General features: G+C 36.5%; 1 non-coding gene across 1 annotated transcript; it reads left to right on the forward strand.

Annotated features, from left to right (window-relative positions):
* Positions 1-4953: 4953 nt before the first annotated feature.
* LOC116119258 lies at positions 4954-5060 on the forward strand. The gene has a single exon (XR_004126359.1). It is a non-coding gene; the product is annotated as a small nucleolar RNA R71 (small nucleolar RNA).
* Positions 5061-7693: the final 2633 nt, after the last annotated feature.

Here is a 7693-nt window from a genome sequence, read left to right on the forward strand (position 1 = left end):
CATGCATTATGGGTGTATAGGACTGCATATAAGACACCAATTGGAATGTCCCCATTCCGATGGTTTTTATGTAAACATGTCACTTCCCGTTGAATTAGAGCATAGAGCTTATTAGGCAATTAAGCATGCAATATGAACTAGACGCAGCGAGAGACAACGCAAATTGCAATTGAAATGAACTTGAGAGTACGGATGAAGCTTATAAAGTTCACCGCATTTACAAGGACAAAACAAAAGCCTTCCATGAAGAATGATCCACAAGCATTTTGAAGCTGGACAAAAGTTCTTCTATTCCATTCATGTCTTAACCTTTTTCCTGGTAAGTTTCGTTCCCGTTGGCTGGTCCTTTTGTGATTACTAATGTTTTTTCCAATGGTGCAGTGGAAATTAGATGAAGACAGGAAGGACTTCATCATGGCCATCATCTAAAGCCATACTACGAGCCATTCATGGAACAATTGGATAAAGTAGCCTCCCATGAACCAACGAACTGGACGGTTAAGCAAAGAACAATGTCAAGCTAACGACGTTAAAAAGCGCTACATGGAGGCAACCCATGACTTGTGTTAGTTTTTCGTTTTTCCTAATGATTTTGTTAAATACCTATTAATGAGCAATGAGGACATTGCCCAATTTAGGTTGGGGTGGGACAAGAAATATTATATCTTGGGTATGTCTAAGTATGTGTTTACATTTGTGTGTTTGCATTTGTCGTTGCTGTTTTTTTTTTTTAGTGTTTGCATGTTTTTAGGATTAAGTTTTTTTTAGTTTTTGGATTATTTGTGTGTCAATGATATGATTATAATTGTGATACATGTGATGTTTAGAAGGTGTTAAAGTTGCCTAGGTTAGGGTAATTTGAATAATTAGTTTCATCTTATTTGAGACTCTCACTATGTGGTATGATTTGGTTGGTTAGTCTTAAGGCTTCGTGATGTTTTGTTATGTATAATTTCCTAGACATTTTTTGCGATCTCACACATTCTAGAACTCACTTGGTAACTCCTTGAGGCGAAATCCTAGAATGCCCATTATTTAGGATATGATTTAGCTATCTTTGGATCGTTTGAGCCTTGCAACCAACCCTTTATTTAAATTATCGCTAGTGACCCCTTTGAGCCATTATTAAACACATTTAGCCTTGATTTTCTTTCATGTAACCTACATTAACCTACCATTATTTTGAGGCAAAAACACATTCCTACCCTTTAATTTTTAAGAGACTTAATCTAAGCACAAGATTGGTGAGAGCAATTAAAGAAGTGAGGGTGAAGGTTTGTGAAAATTGTCAATTTATTCCAAATGTGCTCAAAAGAATATGTTGGGGGTTGTGGAGTGCTTTTTAATCAAGAGTTGGGGTAGCATTTTTACCTTTCTTTTCTTTCTTTTGAATGAAAAAAAAAATTGAAAAAAAGAAAAAAAGAAGAAAAGAAAAATAGAGAAGAAAGAAAGAAAGAAAAAAGAAAATTTATTGAGAAACATTGCAAAGTATAAATGATGCAATTAAATTATTTTTGATAAAGGGTGGAAAAAGTTGGGTGTAAAGAAGAATGGTGGTGCTTGAATGAAAGTGTTTGAAAGAAATAGGATTGAGTCTCCTATTTTTGCTTATCTTTTCCGTTCTTTCATAACCTCATAACCTACCCTCTAACGTAACAAGCTTAATAAAGACCTATTGATCCAAGGTAGTGTGACCATTCTACATTAGCGGAGAGTACTTTGAAAAGTGAGCCTATGGAATTTGATTCTATACATTATATTATATTATTAAAATTTTGAGATCAATTCTTTGTTTGTGAAGTTTGTGCATGTGATCATCCGGGTTTTGAGATTAACGGGTTTGTGGAATGATTGATGTGTGAGAGTTGATAACGAAAATGAAATTGATTTTTGAGTTACCTTTGGGCTTGGGTGACGTTTAACTATTCTTTATGTTATGTGTTGTATGCAATTTTTGAGACGAATGTATATCCGGAGACTAATGATTTGTTTGTTGTTTTTAATTTTCGAGTCTAGGTTAGGTTTAGTATGGATGTTTGTGGGTATAAGCCCTAGAAACCCTCACGAGACTACAACTCATCCAACTAGGGCCACCTAGGGGTTTAAAGGCTTGTTGCATATGCTAAATGCAACCGTGACAATCTACGGAAGTGATTTGGGGTATATTAGATTTATGTTTATTTTATTTTAGTTTTCAAGCTAGAAGACATATTTTTATCGCTTAGCTTGCTAGGGACTAGCAAGAAGTTGGTTGGGGGTTGTGATAAGTGCTTGAAAATACGCTTATACTTAGTGGTTTATAGGTATCATTTGTGGGAAATTAGGATTAATTCGCATGAATTAACTTAATTCTTTCATAAACGCACTTTTTGGGATCATGGGTATTTTTGTTGTGTTTTCAGGAAATAAGGCTCAAAAATAATATTCACATGAGAGATGATGTTGGTGAGAAAATTTGTGACGACTGGAAACAAACGGATCGAGAATCAGAGTTGAATTGAAGAAGTTATGGAAGTTGAAGTAAAGGGAAGATTCTAGATTACGTTCCAGCTTGAGCATGCCTCTGTATTTTAAGAATATCTTGAGTTGTAGAACTTGGATTAAAACTATTCTTGAACCGTTGGAAAGCTGATTCAAAGGGCTCAATTTCATATGTTTACCACTTTTCCAAATTCCATTGTTATCAAGTTCAAAAATCACCATCTCTGAAGAACAGTGGAATGATGCGGGAAGAAGACCTGTAGCTACTGTGCCGCAGCACACTTTTTCCAGTAGCTACTGTGCCACAGCATAGTGCCACATCATAGTCACGACAGTTGGGAACTTTTCCTCCATTTTTGACTAGGAAAATAGGGTTTTAAGAGTCCTAAACTAACTTGAATTAAGGAAAACAAAACCCTAACCCTTGTGGAATATAAATAGAAGTCTTTTAGCATTATTTAAGGGGGAATTCTTTCAGAGATAAAAAAAGAGAGAACAAAAATTATTCTAGAACTGAAGAAAAAGGGAGATTAAAGAAGGCTTGGACAAGAAGAGTTGGAGGAGATCATCATCAACTTCATTAATCCAACCAAGTTTGACTAAGTTTTTCTTCTTCTTTGTTATTATTATTTGTTATGAATAATACAATGATGTTCTCATATATATTCATGAAGAACTAATTCTTTTGTGATTGAGGGTGATTTCAAAACCCTAGACATGTCTTGTGTTCAATAAAATCTGCATCTTTTTATCTTTTGATCCCTCTTAGTTATGTGATTATTTCTCTGTGAATAGGGTTTAGATAGATTGTCTTAATTGTTTAAGTGGCCAATTAAATTGTTTGGATTAATCTATTAATGCCAATTTAGGTTGTTTAGTATGGAATCGCTTTATTAACCTAAATAACTAGTGGTAAAGTGTATGCCTGCGTACATGGGGGGTAATCACTCAAGATAACTAAACCGACCATACGAGTTTAGTCTTGATTCAGTAGGTCTCTCGCAACTTAATGCTTTTATTACTTTGAATCTAGAGATCGTATCCTAGGTTATCTAATAAATATGGAATTGGGTTATGACTGTGTCTAATCCAACCACTCAGTGAGGAGAGGGATAGAACTTACCAACGTTTGGTATTTTCTGAGATGATGTGATTAAGAGGGTAGAAAGTCAAAGAGTGCTTTTATTTTATGTAATTCATGTCTAATGGTGGCGAATAAACCTTCAATCCAATTTCTCTTATTGATTTCTCTATCATCATCAATTGCTTGATTTATATTGTTTGCTTTGAGTTCTTTTTAGTATTTGTTGAGATTTTATAATTCGTGACAAACCCCGTTAGAAGTAGATAATTAATTAAGTTCACAAATACTCTGCAGGAAAGACCTTTACTTGCTCTTTGCTACTACACGACTTTGCATTAGAATTTAGAGAGGTAAAATTAGGTGTTGCATTTGCACGCATTATGTAATGTGCTAATTCTGGTGGTATCTCGGGAAATGGCAATTTCTCTTTCCTTTGTCTTTGCCTCACTTCCCGTTTCTTTTCTTCTTCTCTAGAACTAGATGGTTTCTCTTTAGAAACTATCTCTTCATCAACCTCTTCATCAGAGTCTTCCTTTTTCTCTCCCTTTGATGGACTTTCTTCTTCCCTTGTTTTTTCCACCTCTTCCAACACTGTCCCATTTCTCAAAGTTATCACATTTGCTTGCTTACGTGGGTTAGTCACTGTGTTGCTCAGTAGTGAGCCCTGTGGTCTCTCATTTAACTTATCAGCCAATTGACGCACTTGTACCCCCAAGTTCCGAATAGACGCCCCCTGATTTTTTAAATTTGTTCTCGTCTCATTCATAAAACCTGTGGTCTCCTACATAAACTTTCCAAACATGTCCTCCAATTTTGTCACTCTTTACTTTCCTGATTGATTGTTCACCCTTGTTTGGCTGTTTGGCAATGCTCTTTGGTTCCATTGATTGTTCTGCTGATTTTGTTGATTCTGATTGCCCCAAGACAGGTTCGGATGATTCCTCCAACCAGGATTATATGTGTTGGAGTACGGATTGTTCAGTTGCCTTTGATTTTCTGCCAAGTAGTTAACCTGCTCCGATGATGATGCTGAAGCAAAAGTGTTCCTTACTTGACATTCGCTGCTCACATGATTACCTGCACAAAATTCACAAGTTAGTTGAGGTGCTTGAATGGAATTTACCTGCATACTTCCCAACTGATTCTGAAGTGCTGTTAGTTGGGCTGAAATGGTTGTATATGCATCAACTTCATGAAGACCCATAGATTTCTTCGGTTGCACCCTCTCATTAGGTCTTTGATAATTGTTGCTTGCCAGAATTTCAAGCAACTCGTGAGCTTCTTCCAGAGTCTTATTTTGTAGTGCTCCTCCCGATGTTGCATCCACCATAGTTTGCACATTCACCATCAATCCATTATAAAATGTTTGGACTTGCATCCAAATTGGCAACCCATGGTGTGGACACCTCCTCAATAATTCTTTGTATCTCTCCCAAGCCTCATACAATGATTCCGACTCTTCCTGTAGAAACGATGTGATATCATTTCTCAGCTTTGCCGATAGGTGCTTGAGGAAAGAATTTGGTCAAGAACTTCTGTGCTAAATCGTTCCATGTTGTAATCGTTCCTGTTGGTAATGGCATTAACCATCCCTTACCTTTATCCTTCAATGAAAATGGGAATAGTCTCAATCTGATGGCATCATCTGACACTCCGTTTGACTTGAAAGTATCACAAATCTCCAAAAAATTGGCAATGTGTAGATTTGGATCTTCCTTCAAATCTCCCCCGAACTGTACCGACTGTTGGATCATCTGGATGATTGTCGGCTTTATCTCAAAGTTGTTGGCTTGTACTGCTGGTCTAGTAATACTCGACCCACTGCCATCAACTAAGGGAATTGAAAACTCCCTTAGTGTTCTATTTTCTGCTATCTCAACAACTATAACCTCTGGTTCCACTGTAGCCTTTTTCTCTTCTTTCTCCGTTACGTCTTCTAGTGGTTCTTTCAATCTCAAGATCAACAGGAACCACTGGCTGACATCTTGCTCATCGCATAAACTACACAGAAAAATAGAAAGAGTGAGATCACAAACCAACTTAAAAGAATAACAAAAATTAAACAAACAAAAATAAAGCAAAAATAAAGCTCCAATCTAGCTAACACAAGAGAAATTTAATGTTAACACAAAACTCAACCCCGGCAACGGCGCCAACAACTTAATGCATTGTTACTACAACATGCAATGATAGCAAGTGCACTAGTCGCATTAAGTAATAAAGTGATAAGTGAGCATCGTTCCCACGAGGATTAGTTGCTAAGCACTAAGTTTTCTACTATTTTCAAGTTGAAGCAATCGAATTTGTAGGATTAATGGGAGAAATTAAACTTAAAACTAAAACAAAATTTGCTAAATATCCAAAGCTAAATTATGAAAGCAAGATTAAAAACAAGATAATATCAATTTAAACAAACGGGTAGGGTTTTGACTTCATTCGGACTCTATGGATTAAACCTCTGGATTATGCTATTTCCATATTCACATGCATTGATTGTAAATCGAATTCTCTAAATTGTAAAACATACCTTCTCAGGCTATGTTTTCCTACTTTTCCCTATTAAACTTCTGCACCCAACAATTTGAAGATTAATAGTTCTAAGCTCATTAAGCACATGGAATCCTAGATTGATTTCATTGATTCTCAAATCTATCTCTAGCATTCAATATTACAAAGGTGATTACCCAAGAAGCTTAACATGACTCATTTTTCAATCTCATCATGTTCATCAATTAAAAGCAATTAAATCAGAATAACCACACAATCCATGCAATCGCATATGAAAATAACAAAAATCAATTGCTCAATCCATGGAAATCCGAATTACATCAAAACCCTAACCCAAAATGGGTTAGTTCATAGCTAAATCAAAATACACAGCAAGAAAAACAATAAACTCAAGGTTCAACATATTGAAATCAGAGAAAAGACAAGAGATCTCCCCTAGTTGAAGAATCCACCAGATTCAATCCCAAATATTCTCACTTTTCAACCCAAAATCTTTCAAATCTAAACTAAGGAGAATGAAAATAAATTGCTCTAGACTAAAAAATGACAACCTTCTCAAAAATGGCAAAGTTTTGCTTTTATACCTCGCCCAAAAACCTAAGACTTTGCTTAAAAATGAAACTGTGCAAACTGAAATTTGCAGACTTCGCCGCGGCGACGAAGTAAAATTAATTCTTGTGCGTAACTCATTTCGCCGCGGCAAAGAACAAACTTCTCCGCGGCGAATCTTCATGAAGAATTCTAAAATTACAGAATGTTAGAGTAGATGCCTAGAGCCAATCAATTATTGTAGAATTGACTCTTTGTAATAATGTTCATTAATCAATAAAAGGCATTTTATTCTATATCGCGTAAATCATTATTATTGCAATATGTATTCATATATGTCTTTAGAATGGTAGAACCGTGACGAGGGTATCAAGTGTTTCAAATCTTGATAGTGAGAACCCTATGAGCACATATGGTGGCCATTCTAGAGACGTCCGTGGCCCCAGTATTATTCTGAAGTAAGGGCACAGATAATACGGTAAGGCTATCATAGTGTTGAACGATCCTGTCGAAAGGCAGTGACTGATCTTACTTGTCAAGGTTGTTTGGTGACAACCTGGTGCAACACATGGGTGCTTGCTGTAGGCAGAAACACCGCAGCAAGTTTACTGGACTGACACACAGAGGATTCCATATGGATGGTAACCCCAGTGTCTATGGAATAAATCCTTAAACTTGAGATCACTGGAGTGCCTTGTGCACCGATTGGTGCAGTTTGACATTAGCCTAACGCAGTTCTTTTCAGAGCTGTCAATACGGTGGTGATTGGCTGTATCAAGGAGTGTATCATGACTAGGGTGGATTGACGGAGGATTCATCACTCTCGGGTACGGGAGAAGTTATCTCACGGCGCAATTCAGTACATGACAATGACACTAAAACTGTGGCCACAGTGGGATTGAGTTGTTGCTCTATCCGGATTATAATACAGGTCATTGGTCTAGAAACTTAATACATAATATCGAGAGTAAGTGAAGGTTGACACTATTTGTATACCTTCGTCTCGTCGAGATAACGTATGATGAAAGGATCGTATTGTACGGTAACCATATCGTTGATAGGTAGCTACTT

The sequence above is a fragment of the Pistacia vera genome, unplaced genomic scaffold (genome assembly GCF_008641045.1).
Source record: "Pistacia vera cultivar Batoury unplaced genomic scaffold, PisVer_v2 Contig878, whole genome shotgun sequence".
Taxonomy (NCBI): domain Eukaryota; kingdom Viridiplantae; phylum Streptophyta; class Magnoliopsida; order Sapindales; family Anacardiaceae; genus Pistacia; species Pistacia vera.